The following is a 21828-nucleotide window of genomic DNA, read 5'->3' on the forward strand; positions in this document are numbered from 1 at the left end:
GACAGTGCCAGCACCCCTGTATTTTTACAACATACAAGACAGTGCCAGTGTACATTTATTTTACTGCACCCCAGAATTTTTACTGCATACAAGACAAGGCCAATGTACATTAAGTTTAACAACAGCACCCCAGAATTTTTTAGACAGGGCAAGTGTACATTTATTTTACTACACCCCTGAATTATTACAGCATACAAAACAGGGCCAGTGTACATTTATTTTACTGCACCCCTGAATTCTTACAGCATAAAAGACAGGGTCAGTGTACATTTATTTTCACTGCTCAGACAGATTTTTTACAGCATACAAGACAGGGCCAGTGTACATTTATTTTACTACACCCCTGAATTTTTACAGCATACAAAACAGGGCCAGTGTACATTTATTTTACTGCACCCCTTAATTTTTACAGCATAAAATACAGGGTCAGTGTACATTTATTTTCACTGCTCCCCAGATTTTTTACAGCATACAAACAAGACAGGGACAGTGTACAATTATTTTCAATGCACCCCAGATTTTTTACAGCCAGCACCCCTGTATTTTCACAGCATACACAGTGACAGCCAGGACAGCAACACCCATGTACAGCTGCAGAACCCCTAACAGCACATGAAACACCAGTGACAGCCAGCACAGCACCCCCAACATCACAGTGACAGGACAGCACCCATAACAGCACCCCTAGAGAGCATACGCTGATCCCACCCGACGCCACCACCCACAGAGAGAGACAGAGGTCTGTCTCCCTCACTCTCCAAGTCCGGAGTGAAAATGGCGGCGACACGTGGCTGTTTATATGGAATCCAAATCCTGCGAGAATCCGACAGCAGGATGATGATATTTTGTCTCATTCTGGTTTCTGAGTCTGGCGGGGCTCGGATCATGACGTTTGGGGGGTTCAGTTCTCTGAGAACCGAACCCGTTCACCACTTAATATAAGCGAACAGCAATTTATTGATAAACTATAGGTATTGAATATAATAGATATTGTGTGTGTGTGTATATATATATATATATATATATATATATATATATATCCCTGAGTGCCACCAGATTGGTTGTTCTACATCACTAATGTCATGTATCACAAGGAAATAGTTGAATATGGAGGGCAACGGGGCAAGTATGATGTATTATTTTAAGAGTACCAGATATAAGAGTCACATAGTGAGAGGTCAAGTCCCATTGTGCTCATTCCAAATCCTGATGGGAGTTTGTTCTTCAATGATTTCCATAAGTTGAAAAATGTGTCTTATTTCGATGCATACCCAATGCCTCAGGTGAATGAACATATTGAAGGATTAGGAACAGCAAGGTATTTAACCACTCTAGACTTAACCAATGGTATTGAAAAGCAAAGAAAAGACAGCTTTTTCTGCACTTTTTCTGCCTCCTCCTGGCCAGCCAGACCTCAGCTATTGGCAAACTATGTCTGACTATCCAACACACAGAAGAGAATGGTCGCACAAGTCACTTGGTATTAGTAGAAAGGCCCCTTTGGGTTCCAATTATTATCTTAATGCGAATATTCTATGGTGGGGGGTGCCACCTAGGCAAAAAATAGAGTTATATACACGAGAAAGGAGAACAGAGATGCCAACTCTGTTCTCCTTTCTCGTGTATATGACAATCCAACACAACAGCTGTCCTTGCTCACCACACAAGTGTGTAAAATATCAACATTGAACAAAATGGGACACAGGCATAACTGCCACATGAATGCCCAAATAACTGAATTTGGAAGACTTGCTAATACATTGGATTAAATACATGACTCAAACAATCATTTCCAATACACCTTGCTACTAATCCAGGCATCAAATAATCGCTTACATGATAATTTTCTAAGATTAATGGATTCACAAACAAATGCCCTTTGGGACTTTTAGGCTACCCAGCTTAATTTAGACACACAACATTTGGGATGCTTATCTGAGGATAATTATAGTACAGGCAGCACCTCCCAAATATCTACATCAGTGCAAATACCACTCTGATGAATACTCCAGCCGAGGTGGGTCTAAGTAGGGCTGGGGTGAAAAGGGTGCAGCTAGCCTGAGACATCAAATTGTTTCATCTGTTTAAAAAAACAAAACAAAACATACTGTAGTTACTTTGGTCATTTATAGTTTTCTGTTCAAATGGTTTATTGTGTTCGGCATAATTTCTGTTCACCTTTTTGTACTATGCTGGTAAACTGCAATGATATCATTTTTTTGGCAAAGTACAAACTTTTCATGCATTTTTGACAAAAGTAAGGTATATTTTAAAATAAAATTTTTATTTAAAAATATTTGTGTATTTACTGACAAGCGAACAGATTTAGATAATTATCATTGAAAATATCCATGGGCAAGGTACAGTATACAGTATGTGTTTCCTTTATTGTTTATTTAGTTTTTACATCTATAAGTTACCTACATGTAACAACACCTTTACATTTGACCAATTCAGACATACCCATATGTGCCTGTGTATATACAGTTATGAAAGTTATACTTAACATGTACATGTTTGGTTGGTTGGTTGGTTGGTTTAAAAAAAATGGGGAACTTTTACATTAGCACTAAATTAACTAATTTTAAATTGATTCATGTATAATTTTATATTGTGAAAATACAAATATAAATGGGTAATTTTGACACAGTTTGTGCAGAGCTATATGTATTTGTTACATTTTATGGCCCAGTTTGCTAGGGCACAAATAATCTATTATGCACTATTTAAATCGTTTTACTAAACATTTTTATTAAACAAAGAAGGTGGGGCAAAACAATATGGTGTAATTTCTAAGAGAAAAAAAAGTAAATTATACTTACTTGAGAAGTGCTGTCTGATTAAGATATCCCTAGCCTGCCTCCCACTTTCTGTGCTCGGACTCTCACCTGATCCACTGCCTGGTCACTGCTTATTTCATAATCAGCCAGGAATGGCTGCTGCAAACACAAATGATGCAATAACCAGCAGATGAGCACAATGTCTGAGATCTTACTCAGTGAGTACAACAAAATCCCTCCAGATTTGTTCTGCCTCCCACGTTCTGTGCTCACACTGTTGCTTGATACAACAAATTTCACTGCCGGCTCACTGCTTATTCCATAATCAGACAGGAATGGCTGCTGCAAACACAATTTATGCAATAAGCAGCAGCTGAGCACAAATGTCCAAGATCTTACTCAGTGAGTGCAGAAAAATTCCACCAAGTTTGGCAATAGATTGGAATAGATTGGAACCTACTTTTTACTAGCCCAAAACAACATTCTATCACTGATTTAGTGGTCTTATGAACATCATTATACTTATGTTCAGCATAGGAATCTGGAAGTGACAATGAGTTAGAAGCCAGTAGTAACAGCCATAACCAGAATCTCCTACTAGAGATGAGCGGGTTCGGTTTCTCTGAATCCGAACCCGCCAGAACTTCATGTTTTTTTTCACGGGTCCGAGCGACTCGGATCTTCCCGCCTTGCTCGGTTAACCCGAGCGCGCCCGAACGTCATCATGACGCTGTCGGATTCTCGCGAGGCTCGGATTCTATCGCGAGACTCGGATTCTATATAAGGAGCCGCGCGTCGCCGCCATTTTCACACGTGCATTGAGATTGATAGGGAGAGGACGTGGCTGGCGTCCTCTCCGTTTAGAATAGATTAGAGAGACACTTGATTTACTAATTTTGGGGAGCATTAGGAGTACTCAGTACAGTGCAGAGTTTTGCTGATAGTGACCAGTGACCACCAGTTTTATTTATAATCCGTTCTCTGCCTGAAAAAAGCGATACACAGCACACAGTGACTCAGTCACATACCATATCTGTGTGCACTGCTCAGGCTCAGGCCAGTGTGCTGCATCATCTATTATCTATATATAAATAATATTATATATATCTGTCTGACTGCTCAGCTCACACAGCTTATAATTGTGGGGGAGACTGGGGAGCACTACTGCAGTGCCAGTTATAGGTTATAGCAGGAGCCAGGAGTACATAATATATTATATAGTGAGTGACCACCAGACACACAGTGCAGTTTATTTAATATATCCGTTCTCTGCCTGAAAAAAGCGATACACACAGTGACTCAGTCAGTCACATACCATATCTGTGTGCACTGCTCAGGCTCAGGCCAGTGTGCTGCATCATCTATATTATATATCTGTCTGACTGCTCAGCTCACACAGCTTATAATTGTGGGGGAGACTGGGGAGCACTACTGCAGTGCCAGTTATAGGTTATAGCAGGAGCCAGGAGTACATAATATTATATTAAAATTAAACAGTGCACACTTTTGCTGCAGGAGTGCCACTGCCAGTGTGACTAGTGACCAGTGACCTGACCACCAGTATATATAATATTAGTAGTATACTATCTCTTTATCAACCAGTCTATATTAGCAGCAGACACAGTACAGTGCGGTAGTTCACGGCTGTGGCTACCTCTGTGTCGGCACTCGGCAGCCCGTCCATAATTGTATATACCACCTAACCGTGGTTTTTTTTTCTTTCTTTATACATACATACTAGTTACGAGTATACTATCTCTTTATCAACCAGTCTATATATTAGCAGCAGACACAGTACAGTGCGGTAGTTCACGGCTGTGGCTACCTCTGTGTCGGCACTCGGCAGCCCGTCCATAATTGTATATACCACCTAACCGTGGTTTTTTTTTCTTTCTTTATACATACATACTAGTTACGAGTATACTATCTCTTTATCAACCAGTCTATATATTAGCAGCAGACACAGTACAGTGCGGTAGTTCACGGCTGTGGCTACCTCTGTGTCGGCACTCGGCAGCCGGTCCATAATTGTATATACCACCTAACCGTGTTTTTTTTTTCTTTCTTTATACATACATACTAGTTACGAGTATACTATCTCTTTATCAACCAGTCTATATATTAGCAGCAGACACAGTACAGTGCGGTAGTTCACGGCTGTGGCTACCTCTGTGTCGGCACTCGGCAGCCCGTCCATAATTGTATATACCACCTAACCGTGGTTTTTTTTTTCTTTCTTTATACATACATACTAGTTACGAGTATACTATCTCTTTATCAACCAGTCTATATATTAGCAGCAGACACAGTACAGTGCGGTAGTTCACGGCTGTGGCTACCTCTGTGTCGGCACTCGGCAGCCCGTCCATAATTGTATATACCACCTAACCGTGTTTTTTTTTTCTTTCTTTATACATACATACTAGTTACGAGTATACTATCTCTTTATCAACCAGTCTATATATTAGCAGCAGACACAGTACAGTGCGGTAGTTCACGGCTGTGGCTACCTCTGTGTCGGCACTCGGCAGCCCGTCCATAATTGTATATACCACCTAACCGTGGTTTTTTTTTCTTTCTTTATACATACATACTAGTTACGAGTATACTATCTCTTTATCAACCAGTCTATATATTAGCAGCAGACACAGTACAGTGCGGTAGTTCACGGCTGTGGCTACCTCTGTGTCGGCACTCGGCAGCCCGTCCATAATTGTATATACCACCTAACCGTGGTTTTTTTTTCTTTCTTTATACATACATACTAGTTACGAGTATACTATCTCTTTATCAACCAGTCTATATATTAGCAGCAGACACAGTACAGTGCGGTAGTTCACGGCTGTGGCTACCTCTGTGTCGGCACTCGGCAGCCCGTCCATAATTGTATATACCACCTAACCGTGTTTTTTTTTTCTTTCTTTATACATACATACTAGTTACGAGTATACTATCTCTTTATCAACCAGTCTATATATTAGCAGCAGACACAGTACAGTGCGGTAGTTCACGGCTGTGGCTACCTCTGTGTCGGCACTCGGCAGCCCGTCCATAATTGTATATACCACCTAACCGTGGTTTTTTTTTCTTTCTTTATACATACATACTAGTTACGAGTATACTATCTCTTTATCAACCAGTCTATATATTAGCAGCAGACACAGTACAGTGCGGTAGTTCACGGCTGTGGCTACCTCTGTGTCGGCACTCGGCAGCCCGTCCATAATTGTATATACCACCTAACCGTGGTTTTTTTTTCTTTCTTTATACATACATACTAGTTACGAGTATACTATCTCTTTATCAACCAGTCTATATATTAGCAGCAGACACAGTACAGTGCGGTAGTTCACGGCTGTGGCTACCTCTGTGTCGGCACTCGGCAGCCCGTCCATAATTGTATATACCACCTAACCGTGGTTTTTTTTTCTTTCTTTATACATACATACTAGTTACGAGTATACTATCTCTTTATCAACCAGTCTATATATTAGCAGCAGACACAGTACAGTGCGGTAGTTCACGGCTGTGGCTACCTCTGTGTCGGCACTCGGCAGCCCGTCCATAATTGTATACTAGTATCCAATCCATCCATCTCCATTGTTTACCTGAGGTGCCTTTTAGTTGTGCCTATTAAAATATGGAGAACAAAAATGTTGAGGTTCCAAAATTAGGGAAAGATCAAGATCCACTTCCACCTCGTGCTGAAGCTGCTGCCACTAGTCATGGCCGAGACGATGAAATGCCAGCAACGTCGTCTGCCAAGGCCGATGCCCAATGTCATAGTACAGAGCATGTCAAATCCAAAACACCAAATATCAGTAAAAAAAGGACTCCAAAACCTAAAATAAAATTGTCGGAGGAGAAGCGTAAACTTGCCAATATGCCATTTACCACACGGAGTGGCAAGGAACGGCTGAGGCCCTGGCCTATGTTCATGGCTAGTGGTTCAGCTTCACATGAGGATGGAAGCACTCAGCCTCTCGCTAGAAAAATGAAAAGACTCAAGCTGGCAAAAGCAGCACAGCAAAGAACTGTGCATTCTTCGAAATCCCAAATCCACAAGGAGAGTCCAATTGTGTCGGTTGCGATGCCTGACCTTCCCAACACTGGACGTGAAGAGCATGCGCCTTCCACCATTTGCACGCCCCCTGCAAGTGCTGGAAGGAGCACCCGCAGTCCAGTTCCTGATAGTCAGATTGAAGATGTCAGTGTTGAAGTACACCAGGATGAGGAGGATATGGGTGTTGCTGGCGCTGGGGAGGAAATTGACCAGGAGGATTCTGATGGTGAGGTGGTTTGTTTAAGTCAGGCACCCGGGGAGACACCTGTTGTCCGTGGGAGGAATATGGCCGTTGACATGCCAGGTGAAAATACCAAAAAAATCAGCTCTTCGGTGTGGAGGTATTTCACCAGAAATGCGGACAACAGGTGTCAAGCCGTGTGTTCCCTTTGTCAAGCTGTAATAAGTAGGGGTAAGGACGTTAACCACCTCGGAACATCCTCCCTTATACGTCACCTGCAGCGCATTCATAATAAGTCAGTGACAAGTTCAAAAACTTTGGGTGACAGCGGAAGCAGTCCACTGACCAGTAAATCCCTTCCTCTTGTAACCAAGCTCACGCAAACCACCCCACCAACTCCCTCAGTGTCAATTTCCTCCTTCCCCAGGAATGCCAATAGTCCTGCAGGCCATGTCACTGGCAATTCTGACGAGTCCTCTCCTGCCTGGGATTCCTCCGATGCATCCTTGCGTGTAACGCCTACTGCTGCTGGCGCTGCTGTTGTTGCCGCTGGGAGTCGATGGTCATCCCAGAGGGGAAGTCGTAAGCCCACTTGTACTACTTCCAGTAAGCAATTGACTGTTCAACAGTCCTTTGCGAGGAAGATGAAATATCACAGCAGTCATCCTACTGCAAAGCGGATAACTGAGGCCTTGGCATCCTGGGTGGTGAGAAACGTGGTTCCGGTATCCATCATTACTGCAGAGCCAACTAGAGACTTGTTGGAGGTACTGTGTCCCCGGTACCAAATACCATCTAGGTTCCATTTCTCTAGGCAGGCGATACCGAAAATGTACACAGACCTCAGAAAAAGAGTCACCAGTGTCCTAAAAAATGCAGCTGTACCCAATGTCCACTTAACCACGGACATGTGGACAAGTGGAGCAGGGCAGGGTCAGGACTATATGACTGTGACAGCCCACTGGGTAGATGTATGGACTCCCGCCGCAAGAACAGCAGCGGCGGCACCAGTAGCAGCATCTCGCAAACGCCAACTCTTTCCTAGGCAGGCTACGCTTTGTATCACCGCTTTCCAGAATACGCACACAGCTGAAAACCTCTTACGGCAACTGAGGAAGATCATCGCGGAAAGGCTTAATGGCAGTGGAGAATGATTTCAACGTTGTGCAAGGTTCTGATGCCCTTTGAACTTGCCACACGTGAAGTCAGTTCAGACACTGCCAGCCTGAGTCAGGTCATTCCCCTCATCAGGCTTTTGCAGAAGAAGCTGGAGGCATTGAAGAAGGAGCTAAAAGGGAGCGATTCCGCTAGGCATGTGGGACTTGTGGATGCAGCCCTTAATTCGCTTAACAAGGATTCACGGGTGGTCAATCTGTTGAAATCAGAGCACTACATTTTGGCCACCGTGCTCGATCCTAGATTTAAAGCCTACCTTGGATCTCTCTTTCCGGCAGACACAGGTCTGCTGGGGTTGAAAGACCTGCTGGTGACAAAATTGTCAAGTCAAGCGGAACGCGACCTGTCAACATCTCCTCCTTCACATTCTCCCGCAACTGGGGGTGCGAGGAAAAGGCTCTGAATTCCGAGCCCACCCGCTGGCGGTGATGCAGGGCAGTCTGGAGCGACTGCTGATGCTGACATCTGGTCCGGACTGAAGGACCTGACAACGATTACGGACATGTCGTCTACTGTCACTGCATATGATTCTCTCAACATTGATAGAATGGTGGAGGATTATATGAGTGACCGCATCCAAGTAGGCACGTCACACAGTCCGTACTTATACTGGCAGGAAAAAGAGGCAATTTGGAGGCCCTTGCACAAACTGGCTTTATTCTACCTAAGTTGCCCTCCCACAAGTGTGTACTCCGAAAGAGTGTTTAGTGCCGCCGCTCACCTTGTCAGCAATCGGCGTACGAGGTTACATCCAGAAAATGTGGAGAAGATGATGTTCATTAAAATGAATTATAATCAATTCCTCCGCGGAGACATTGACCAGCAGCAATTGCCTCCACAAGGTACACAGGGAGCTGAGATGGTGGATTCCAGTGGGGACGAATTGATAATCTGTGAGGAGGGGGATGTACACGGTGATATATCGGAGGGTGAAGATGAGGTGGACATCTTGCCTCTGTAGAGCCAGTTTGTGCAAGGAGAGATTAATTGCTTCTTTTTTGGGGGGGGTCCAAACCAACCCGTCATATCAGTCACAGTCGTGTGGCAGACCCTGTCACTGAAATGATGGGTTGGTTAAAGTGTGCATGTCCTGTTTTGTTTATACAACATAAGGGTGGGTGGGAGGGCCCAAGGACAATTCCATCTTGCACCTCTTTTTTCTTTTCTTTTTCTTTGCATCATGTGCTGATTGGGGAGGGTTTTTTGGAAGGGACATCCTGCGTGACACTGCAGTGCCACTCCTAGATGGGCCCGGTGTTTGTGTCGGCCACTAGGGTCGCTAATCTTACTCACACAGTCAGCTACCTCATTGCGCCTCTTTTTTTCTTTGCGTCATGTGCTGTTTGGGGAGGGTTTTTTGGAAGGGACATCCTGCGTGACACTGCAGTGCCACTCCTAGATGGGCCCGGTGTTTGTGTCGGCCACTAGGGTCGCTAATCTTACTCACACAGCTACCTCATTGCGCCTCTTTTTTTCTTTGCGTCATGTGCTGTTTGGGGAGGGTTTTTTGGAAGGGACATCCTGTGTGACACTGCAGTGCCACTCCTAGATGGGCCCGGTGTTTGTGTCGGCCACTAGGGTCGCTAATCTTACTCACACAGCTACCTCATTGCGCCTCTTTTTTTCTTTGCGTCATGTGCTGTTTGGGGAGGGTTTTTTGGAAGGGCCATCCTGCGTGACACTGCAGTGCCACTCCTAGATGGGCCCGGTGTTTGTGTCGGCCACTAGGGTCGCTAATCTTACTCACACAGCTACCTCATTGCGCCTCTTTTTTTCTTTGCGTCATGTGCTGTTTGGGGAGGGTTTTTTGGAAGGGACATCCTGCGTGACACTGCAGTGCCACTCCTAGATGGGCCCGGTGTTTGTGTCGGCCACTAGGGTCGCTTATCTTACTCACACAGCGACCTCGGTGCAAATTTTAGGACTAAAAATAATATTGTGAGGTGTGAGGTATTCAGAATAGACTGAAAATGAGTGTAAATTATGGTTTTTGAGGTTAATAATACTTTGGGATCAAAATGACCCCCAAATTCTATGATTTAAGCTGTTTTTTAGTGTTTTTTGAAAAAAACACCCGAATCCAAAACACACCCGAATCCGACAAAAAAAATTCGGTGAGGTTTTGCCAAAACGCGTTCGAACCCAAAACACGGCCGCGGAACCGAACCCAAAACCAAAACACAAAACCCGAAAAATTTCAGGCGCTCATCTCTATCTCCTACAATGGTACATATAACATAGATTACGGTCAAACAAGCATCATCTGAAGATGTTATTTTCATTAAAGTCACATTGAAATGTATACTTACCCAGCAGCCATCCCTCGGGCATTAGTCCAGCCTCAAATTTGCCATGGAGGGATGACTGTGAATAAAGGCATTGTGACATGAGCCAGATAGCCAACCAAACACTCATGATTTTAAGTTTTGCATCACAAACCACCTGGTAGAATGAGCATGGTGATGATTTAAATAAAAATATGCCCTGGCCCTAGGTGGTCTCAGCCCAATGTGTCTGCAGACAATAGCACCAAAACATTTAGCCTGCCTGCTATGCAATAAAATGCGACCTTGACTGCATGCCACTAGGACTCCTGGCTGGGGAAGCAGATACAGGTATGGATCTGAGGCCTTAATATACTGGGAAAAAGTGGATTTGTGATATCCTTACACTCTGCCAGCGACAGACTGAAAATTGCCAGTACCCAGAAAGTGCAACACACCCAGAAACTTATGCAATGGAATATGTAATATGGAATATGTTGTTATGATTGAGCTAGAACATCTGTATGACCTCACTATCAGACAATGCAATCAGGTTCAAACAACCATTAAAAATCATGGCGCAAACTCTGTGACAACTGCATAACCTGCAGAGCCTTTTCAGTTTCTTGCTCCAGGGTCTTTTCAGCCTGATGGTAGAGCCTCTGATACCATAGCCATGTGCTCCGGAGAGCTGTTGTAGTGATCTCAACCATTGTTCCAACAGACACAAATGATTTGGCCCCTTTTATAGGCATTATAATTGCACTCAATTCAAGTTGAAGCACATGCAAACACACTGATGATGAGGTGGTCTATTTGAAACTTCTATTTTGGCCTGAGTTTGCATTATTCTCAGGCATGTTTGAAAATACAATTCTTGGTAAATTTCCATGTTGTGTTATTTCCTATGGAAAGTACTTGCAAGTTGGTTCAATGGTTTTTAGATTGATTTAATTTTTTTTCATTTTTGGGTGTGTTTTGTAGTCGGAATCTTGGTGATATTCCGGTGTTTGCCTTTAGTAAATCTCCATGTTTGGGAAAAAGCCAAAACATGTTTGAGAATGCAATCTCTGGCAAAAAAAAAATGAGTTAGTAAATTTACCTCCTAGGGGTAAATTTACTAAGATGGGAGTTCTATTTAAGATGGGATATTGCCCATAATAACCAATCAGATTCCAGGTATTATCTTCTAGAAGGTGCTAGATAAATGAGAAGTAGAACTGATTTGTTGCTATGGGCAACATCCCATCTTAAATAGAACTTCAAGTTTTGCTTATTCACATTGTGGATGCATCAACATGCCACTCAAAGTGTACTAGATGCCTGGGCCACGAGATTGACTGCACAGGAATTAGTTTTAAATACATACAAAGTCGCAGATAAAGCACAACTGAACATGGCACACGAATTAGTAGCAGCCATTTATTGTAGCATTTTTTTACACAGATTTAGACTTACAGATGTAGCCATGCTTATCTTGCTGCGATGCGGCATGCTGTGATGCGCCGTTCTACATGGTGGGCCAGTTGGTGGCTAATTGCAGCTGGTGATCGCTCTTTTAACTTCATTGGGAACTAGTGGAGTGATCACCAGCTGCGAATAATTGCAGCCCAGCATTCCATGCAGCAAGCCGTGTTGCTACATGCCGCTTCACAGCGAAGATGGGCATGGCTACTGTACATCTGTAGTCGCACACAGATGAAGACATTTTGTACATCAAATTGATCAGTGTAATCTAAAAAAGTACTTTTGTTGTTTCCTGTTGCTTTATTAATGTGATGCACATTTTGGGGGGAATTCAAATGTTTGAAAAGCCGGTTGGGTGTCTGTTTTTTCCTGTCTATTAGATAAGGAAAAAACAGACATCCAACTGACTTTTCAAACAATTGAATATCCCCCTTTGAGTGAAAAAGATGCTTGGTGCAGCAGAGTTACCCAGGACATGTAGCATCAAGAGTGCCAATTTAACATGGCTTGAGCATCAGTACATGTAGTCACATCTGTAGTTTGATATGATGAAGTGAGTGCAGAGAAATCATCTTCTGTAGATAATAAATTGAGGATGGATTGGGAAGTGTAGAAGAAGCTGATCTGGGTGTGCTAGATTTGGTATGAAGAAATATGTTGGATGGTGTCATTTTTAAGTAGATGACAAAATTATAAGTTGTGAGGGATAAAGGAGGAGAAGGTGCAGGTAAGCAGAGATACACAAAGGTGGGTACAAGGTTTAAAGTCTGGGTGGATATTAAAAAAGTGAAATCTGTTGTAGGGCAGTGTTGTAGGTTTTGATGATGAGGAAGTTGGTAGAGGCTCAAGATTTCTTCCAGTGGTCCTTAGCAGTATGATAGTGTAGTACCCAGCAGGGCTGTATTTAAGCCCTGCTTTCTGCTGCCACCAGACTTAAGACCCACCTCCCGATGATGTCAGCTTTCAATCACCGAGAGGGAAAGGGAGAAGAAGGCTGCACAGGGGGCATATCACTGCAAGAGTGTGTGGCCTTGCATCACAGCAAATGAGCATGTTGTCATGACGGACACAGCTGTGTATCATCAGTGGCTGCAGCCTATGATGGCTTCAGGTTCCTGGAATACACTTTTGCTGGGACCACGTGAAGGGAAGTTAGAGGTCCTGCTATACCCTGGAATTTGAGGGGTGCATGGCCCTAGCCATGAGAGCACAGTATATAAAGGCAAAAACCCCTGTGTCAACAAGGAATCCCCAGCAGCAAGCCTCTAGGAGGATTCCGTAGGGGGGGGGGGGGTCATCCCATGGACTAGGAGAAGGGAATGCCCCTATGAGGCAGAAAGTGGCACCCTGTAAGAAGCACCACAAAATCCCAGAACACCCAGTGAGAGATGGTCAAGTGGCATAGGCAGTAGCTGTAGTGTGAGTACTGATGTTTAACGGAAAGAGAAAGCAACCCCATGTTGAGAGCACCTGTAAAGTAAGATGCCTGCCAGGGTAACTAGGCTGTAGCTGAAACAAGTGACTGCAACTTGTGTGCGAGAGAACCTGCAACTTCAGTGAGAGCCCCTGCGAAGATCATGAGGGGGAGTGCTGCCAGTCGCATCAGGGCACCTGACAGAGAGAGAAACTGCAGTGTGTGAGCAGCAGAATCCAGTACCCAGTGAGAGGGGACCTGTAGCGGTACCCTAGAAAAATTACCTTATTTGTGAGTATCGGGAGAGGACATAGATGAGTGGTTAGAAGCCACATAGCCTAATTAGGAGCCCCTACATGAGTAGACTCCTTGTTATGTTCCTATATCAAGCATGTGGAGACTGTGAGTGTCCCCAGCGAGTAGGAGATGGCACTCCAAAGAGTGAGTCCTAGTTGGAAGGGATGTGGTGTTAGAACCTCATGTAAAGGTCTGCTGTGCGCTGTGATTTGTGAGTGACTGTAATTGGAAATGATGTGGCACCATTGAACCCAGAATGTCCTAGTATGTACAGCTGTTTGTAATATCTTATGTGGCTGCAAATAAGTACTGTGCTGGAGGAGGTGTCCTACTGTTGTCTGATGTAACCAATATGATTAATGTCCAGGAAGAATTGGAGAGTTATAAGAGACATAATGTAACCATTATGCTTTGTGCTGGAGGAGAAGCTTTATTCAAGTTTTCATTGCTATTACCCTGCTTGGTTTCAAATAAACTTTTATCCTGTTTTATGAGATGGCCTGGTGCCCAATTTTTCTGAACTACACTTGAATCTGTAATCCCCTCTACCACAAAACACCTTATTAAACACCCGAGTATTCGGACACACACACACAAACACACACACACACTGTTACCTGTGTCTCACCCATGACCAGTTGTAGCAACATACATTTAGGGAGACAGTATTTATGTGTTGATGTGTGAGTGTGAACTTTGGGGCAGGGTGGACCATGAGGTAGGGTGAGGTTAAAGGAATGATTGGAGGAAGTGGATGGAAAGCTTTGAGGTATAAGGATGGATGATTGGAGACAGATAATGAGGACTGTACAGGACCCAATGTTAGATGAGAAGTTACCTGTAGCACTGACTGGTTGAGGTGAAGTCTGTTTCTGCCTATGTTGAACAGTGTTGGTGCAGGTGTTATATGTTCTGTGAGTAACATTTTGTCAGTGCCGTAACTAGACATTTTAGCGCTGTGTGCAAGAAACAGCATCGGCGCCCCCCCCCCATATACAAAACAGGGTCAATGCGCATGCCAAAAATATAGGGGAGTGGTTTCATGGGGAAGGTGCATGGCCACAGAGCTCCATTTTACACATTACATTAGGCAGAGCTCCCTTTTACACAGTACGGCAGGTATAGTCCCCTTTTACACATTACGGCAGCAGAGTCCCCCTTTTTTACACATTATGGCAGCAGAGCCACCTTTTTTACACATTACAGTAGCAGAGTCCATCTTTTTTTACACATTACATCAGCAGAGTCCCCCTTTTTTTTACACATTAGGCAGGAGGCAGAGTCCCCCCTTTTACACATTAGGCAGGCAGAGTCCCCCTTTGTTTACACATTATGGCAGTAGAGCCCCTCTTTTTTACACATTAGGCAGGCAGAGTCCCCCTTTTTCACACATTACAGTAACAGAGTCCCCCTTTTTACACATTAAGCAGAGTCCTCCTTTTTTTTTTAAACATCACATCAGCAGAGTCCTCCTATTTTACACAATAGGCAGGCATTGCCCCTTTTTTCATGAGAGTGAAAGTGAGTGTGTGTGTGTGTGTGTTTCACCTGGGGGGGGGCAATGATCTAGCATATAGGGGCCGCAGAGACACTTCAGGTCCAGAAGCTGGCTGTGTGTGTGAGAATCACCAGGGTGAGCCACGATCCAGCATACAGTGGCTGCAGAGACATTTCAGGTCCAGGAGCTGCCTGTGTGTGTGAGAATCACCAGGGGGGTGGCCACGATCCAGCATACAGTGGCCGCAGAGACACTTCAGGTCCGGGAGATGGCGGCTGCGGTAATGATCCACAATCTGTTACAGAGGCGGCAGGAGACGCCAGTGCCACTCAGGTATGGAGTGGGGAGATGAGTTCTGGAAGAGGCTCTCCCACTCCCTTGCAGACGCAGCGACACTAAGGGTCGTCGTCGGCGGGACTCAGGGTTGGAGCAACGGGAAAGGGAGAAGATATGTGCTGCCAGATGACACCTACGCCAGCGTTCACACTCAATTGCAGAGGCGGAAGACCAGCGCTGAAACTTTCACTAGTGAATTAGTGAATGACTGAAGATAACGGCCGTGCAGGGGGTTATGGGGGTGCTGCCAGATGGTGCGCCTTCAGTGCATTTGCACTGTGGGCAAGGCACCATCGGCACACACCTAGCTACGGCCCTGCATTTTGTTATTAAAGGTGTGTTATGATATACAAATAAAAGATACTACATTGATACTGTAACTGTTTTATGGAGAACACCGGAGTAAATGGGGCTAATAAGCATAAGTGTGAAAAACAGGTGGGTAATTGACTAGACTATACAGGAAGAATGTACTGAACATAATTGTATTATTTAATATGCCACTTTCTCCTTTCACATTCTGCATAATGAAAGGTAAATTATTCATTTTCAATCTATTTATTAAAGCAAATTTAACTTTCATTATGTTTATTATTTGCTATTACTTGACTGATTAGCTTATTTCACAGTACATAGTACTGTACCTTGTCCTTGTCGGAGGAAAATCTGTTTGTGTCTAGCTTTTCAAACAAAACAGAAAAGAAATATGGCCTCTTTGGTTGTGCCTATATTGTACACGGTACCAGCTGTGTGGTAATATTAATGCCATATATTTATATAAAGCAGAAAGACATTTGCTACCATGTTAACAATACTATACTGCAAATCTGTGTATGTAGCAAATAAAACTGGGTATTTTGTCATATTTTGATCAAAACAGTTAAGCTGGCAGCTCAATGTCAAGGGACCCCAATTTTCTGCAGGCTGTGTCTAGCTGTGGATGTTTGTGGCCCTACCGGAAAATGCACAAAGTTCAAAGAGTGAAACATCACTTCAGACCCATGCTTCCTGTCACTTTAGGACTCCCTCCTAGTCATTTCGGCTTTCACATCTTCTGAAATACTGCTAACTTTATACTCGTTTACAGCATATCTTCTATCAATAGATTATAAGTAGCACTTAACAACTTTTTATTATACTGATCAAAGTACCTCTTTTTTTTTGGGGGGGGGGGGGGACTCACTGCAGTACTTTTCAACCTCATGTTGGTAAAGGGAAAACTGGGATGACAAAAAGCATGGGGTTTCCCTGAAATTGACACTATCAGCAGTTTATACCAGCCAAGACTGGTGACATTCGAGCAATTATACCAAAAGCATGGGGTTCTCTGCTATAATACCAACCATCCCTAGGTTCGTTAGCATAGGGCTTTATTCCCTTTTGGGAAATCAGCCTTGTTATACCCTCGCTGTGGTGGTATCTTTCAGTATATAATAGTGATGAGCGGGTTCTTCTCTTCTCAGAGAACCGAACCCTACCGAACTTTGCCTTCCAAGTCCGGATCCGAGCCAGGCTCGGATTTTCCCTCTTGACTCGGAAACCCGAACGCGGCAAAACGTCATTAGCCCGCTGTCGGATTCTCGCGGGATTTGGATTCCATGTAAGGAGCCGCGCATCCCCGCCATTTTCACTCCAGTCTCGGAGATTGTATAGAGAGGACGTGTCCTCAGTGTTCAGTGTCTGTGTGTTGTGGCAGGAAAGTGGGGTGGCAAGTGTTGTGCTGCTCAGTCCAGTCCAGTGTAGGCACTCAGTGTATTGTTGTGCTGCATCAGTCTAGGCAGTCACAGTGTTGGTGTTCTCTGCTGCCATATATTCAGTGTAGCTGTAAAGTGGTGCTGTGTTGTGCAGACCAGTCCAGTGTAGTCAGTGTATTGTGCTGTATCAGTCCAGGCAGATATATCCAGTGTAGCTGTAAAGTGGTGCTGTGTTGTGCTGACCAGTCCAGTGTAGTCAGTGTATTGTGCTGTATAAGTCCAGCCATTCACAGTTTTGGTGTTCTCTGCTGCCATATATCCAATGTAGCTGTATAAAGTGGTGCTGTGTTATGCAGACCAGTGGTAGTGTCCTGTGTCATCAGTAATTCCAGTGATGATATACGCTGCTGCTATATATCTACTGCTGCAGCATAACAATTATAACAACCTGTTAGGCTGCATCAGACCAGTGGTAGTGTCCTGTGTCATCAGTAATTCCAGTGACAATATACGCTGCTACTATATATCCACTGCTGCAGTATAACAATGATAACAACCTGTTGGGCTGCATCAGACCAGTGGTAGTGTCCTGTGTCGTCAGTAATTCCAGTGACGATATACGCTGCTGCTATATAGCCACTGCTGCAGTATAACAATTATAACAACCTGTTGGGCTGCATCAGACCGGTGGTAGTGTCCTGTGTCATCAGTAATTCCAGTGACGATATACGCTGCTGCTATATATCTACTGCTGCAGTATAACAATTATAACAACCTGTTAGGCTGCATCAGACCAGTGGTAGTGTCCTGTGTCATCAGTAATTCCAGTGACGATATACGCTGCTGCTATATATCCACTGCTGCAGTATAACAATTATAACAACCTGTTGGGCTGCATCAGACCAGTGTAGTGTCCTGTGTCGTCAGTAATTCCAGTGACGATATACGCTGCTGCTATATGTCCACTGCTGCAGTATAACAATTATAACAACCTGTTGGGCTGCATCAGACCAGTGGTAGTGTCCTGTCTCATCAGTCATTCCAGTCATTCCTGTGCCGCATCTTGGGGGTAATTCCAAGTTGATCGCAGCAGGATTTTTCTTAGCAGTTGGGCAAAACCATGTGCACTGCAGGGGAGGCAGATATAATATGTGCAGAGAGAGTTAGATTTGGGTGGGTTATTTTATTTCTGTGCAGGGTAAATACTGGCTACTTTATTTTTACACTGCAAATTAGATTGCAGATTGAACACACCACACCCAAATCTAACTCTCTCTGCACATGTTATATCTGCCTCCCCTGCAGTGCACATGGTTTTGCCCAACTTCTAAAAAAAAATCCTGCTGCGATCAACTTGGAATTACTCCCATTGTCTCATATAATTCCCAAAAAATAGGGAGAACTAAAATTTTAAGGATAAAATAGGGAAAGATCAAGAAGAACCACTTCCTCCTAGTGCTGAAGCTGCTGCCACTAGCCATGACATAGACGATGAAATGCCATCAACGTCGTCTGCCAAGGCCGATGCCCAATGTGATAGTAGAGGGCATGTAAAATCCAAAAAGCCAATGTTCAGTAAAAAGACCCAAAAAAAGAAATTGAAATGGTCTAAGGAGAAACGTAAACTTGCCAATATGCCATTTACGACACGGAGTGGCAAGGAACGGCTGAGGCCCTGGCCTATGTTAATGACTAGTTGTTCAGCTTCACATGACGATGGAAGCCCTCATAACTGAGGCCTTGACACTTATGTTGGTGTTAGACGTGCGCCCGGTATCCGCCATTAGTGCAGTGGTATTTAGACAATTGATGGAGATATTGTGTCCCCGGTACCAAATCCCATCTAGATTCCACTTCACTAGGCAGGCGATAGCGAGATTTTGCCATATAATTCCAGTGATTTGAACGTATAATTACAGTGATTTTGCCAATTAATGTCAGTGATTTATAATTATTAATTACAGTGATCTTGCAAATTAATTCCAGTGATTTGGACGTATAATTATAGTGATTTTGCCAATTAATGTCAGTGATTTATAATTATTAATTACAGTGATCTTGCCATTTAATTCCAGTGATTTGGATGTAGAATTACAGTGATTTTGCCAATTAATGTCAGTGATTTACAATTATTAATTACAGTGATCTTGCCAATCAATTCCAGTGATTTGGACGTATAATTTCAGTTGGAATTGTTTGTGTCGCTTGGCTTAGTCATACAGCTACCTCATTGCACCTCTTTGACATCTTTGCATGAGGTGCTGTTTGGGGCCTAGTTTTTGAAAAGGGCCATCTTGTGTGACACTGCCGTATGAGTCCAGTCCTGGGGTACTGCCGTATAAATCCACCAATTGCAGATTTTTTTAAAAGTGACTGGAGCGTGCTGGAGATGCTGTCAGTGGACTGAACAATTGCGGCCCACTCTCGACATTCAGCCACTGCGTGACACTACTAGATGGGCCATGTGGTTGTGTTGCTTAGCTTAGTCATACAGCTACCTCAGTGCACCTTTTTTTTTTCTTTGCATCATGTGCTGTTAGGGGCTTTTTTTTTTACATCTGCCCTCCTGTCTGCCACTGTAGTGCCACGCCTAGATGGGCCAATTGTGTGTGTCGCTTGGCTTAGTCACACAACTACCTCATTGCAATTCTTTTTCTTCTTTGCATGATGTGCTGTTTGGGGCCTTTTTTTTATATCTGCCCTTCTGTCTGCCACTGCAGTGCACTCCTAGATGGGCCAATTGTTTGTGTCGCTTGGCTTAGTCATACAACTACCTCATTGCAAGTCTTTTTCTTCTTTGCATTATGTGCTGTTTGGGGCCTTTTTTTTTATATCTGCCCTCCTGTCTGCCACTGCAGTGCCACGCCTAGATGGGCCAATTGTTTGTGTCGCTTGGCTTAGTCATACAACTACCTCATTGCAAATTTCTTCTTTGCATGATGTGCTGTTTGGGGCCTTTTTTTTATATCTGCCCTCCTGTCTGCCACTGCAGTGCCACGCCTAGATGGGTCAATTGTTTGTGTCGCTTGGCTTAGTCATACAACTACTTCATTGCAATTCTTTTTCTTCTTTGCATGATGTGCTGTTTGGGACCTTTTTTATACCTGCCCTCCTGTCTGACACTGCAGTGCCACTCCTAGATGGGCCAGGTGTTTGTGTTGTCCACTTGTGTCGCTTAGCTTAGTCACACAGCGACCTCGGTGCAAACTTTTGGCCTAAAAACAATATTGTGAGGTGTGAGGTGTTCAGAATAGACTGGAAATGAGTGGAAATGATTGTTATTGAGGTTAATAATACCGTAGGAGCAACATTACCCCCAAATTCTGTGATTTTAGCTGTTTTAATGTTTTTTCCCCAAAAATCATCCAGATCCAAAACCAAAACACAAAAGGGTGGTTTTGGCAAAACCAAGCCAAAACCAAAACACGAAAGTGGAATAAAACCAAAACACAAAACTTGAAAAGTGCCCACCGCACATCTCTAGTATACAATGTAAGCACGTTTATTATTGTATTATCCCTGACGAAAGTTTCCAAGTAAACTGAAAGGTTTGAGTAATTTCTTTTGTCTACAGTTATTAAGTTCTTAAGTGTTTCCCATATTGGTTGTTATTATTATAAGTTTTGGATTTTGAAGGCACCTTCGAGTGTTCTATTCTGAGTTAACAAATTATTATCACCACTGGTCGTTACTACTTTCTGAGCCATCTAATGCTTTGAATTCTTCTAGGCATGGTTTCTGCTGTCGGTATGTTTCTTGGAGAATATTAGCCCAAATGCAATGAGCTGCATCTCCAGTTCCTAAAGGTTTTATGGGAGCGGATCCATTTATTGGATCCTACTTTCGACATCATTTCACAAATGTTTAATGGGATTGAGACCTGGAGATTGAGGAGACCACTTCTGTAGAGAAAAGTCATTGTGGTGTGTGGCATGATGTATAACGAGCATTGTGGTGTGTTGCATAATGTTTCACAGGCATTGCGGTGTATGGCATACTGTATCATGCATATTGCGGTGTGTGGCATAATGAGTAAGGGGCATTACTATAAGGCGGAAAAATTACAAATAACATAAGGGGCATGAAACTAGTTTTATTTTTTCCTGTGGTGGCCAATGTCATGGTGTGCAGGTTGCAAAACTATGTATGAGGTAGGGGAGTGCTCCCTTTTGGAGCACTCCCCTAATTTTCAAATAGCAATGGGGGGTGGGAGGGGCGCCATAAACTTTTGGGGCTTGGGGGAACAAAATTTCTACACTGCAATCCCTTAGAACCTGGCATTGAAAGTACAAATTAATGGATTCAAAGCCCGCCGTTTTTGGACCAGAATCCCAAGATTGGACGGATTTTGGCCTCCCTTTATGTGACAGTGGTGTATTTGTGTGCAACTGAGTCTGTACAAAGCACAATGGAAATTGACATGAAAAAAGCTGAATTGGCATGAAAAAAGTTGCAGTGCCTCACCTGCCATAAACTTTTTACTCTAGACTTTTGACTATAAAAATGATTAGAATAATCAGGGCCGAAACTAGGATTTACGCCACCCGGGGCAAGGTAGAAATTTCCGCGCCCCCCTAAATAAACAAAACAAAAAACCCTGTCATACTTAAATAATCAGATTATCAGAATTTTTTTAAAAAGGCAATACTATTGGACAA

The 21828-nt window shown here is 43.6% G+C and overlaps 1 protein-coding gene across 4 annotated transcripts in view; it reads right to left on the minus strand.

Annotated features, from left to right (window-relative positions):
- LOC134911364 (uncharacterized) overlaps positions 1-21828 on the minus strand; it is a 284834-nt gene that overhangs the window by 139976 nt on the left and 123030 nt on the right. Inside the window, exon 4 of one of the 4 annotated variants that reach the window (XR_010176512.1) lies at positions 2823-2939. The exons of the other annotated variants lie outside the window; for them this stretch is intronic. The gene's annotated coding sequence lies outside the window, so the exon portion shown is untranslated. The remainder of the gene's footprint in view (positions 1-2822; positions 2940-21828) is intronic. 4 annotated transcript variants of the gene reach the window in all.

This window comes from Pseudophryne corroboree, chromosome 4 (assembly GCF_028390025.1).
Source record: "Pseudophryne corroboree isolate aPseCor3 chromosome 4, aPseCor3.hap2, whole genome shotgun sequence".
Lineage (NCBI taxonomy): Eukaryota > Metazoa > Chordata > Amphibia > Anura > Myobatrachidae > Pseudophryne > Pseudophryne corroboree.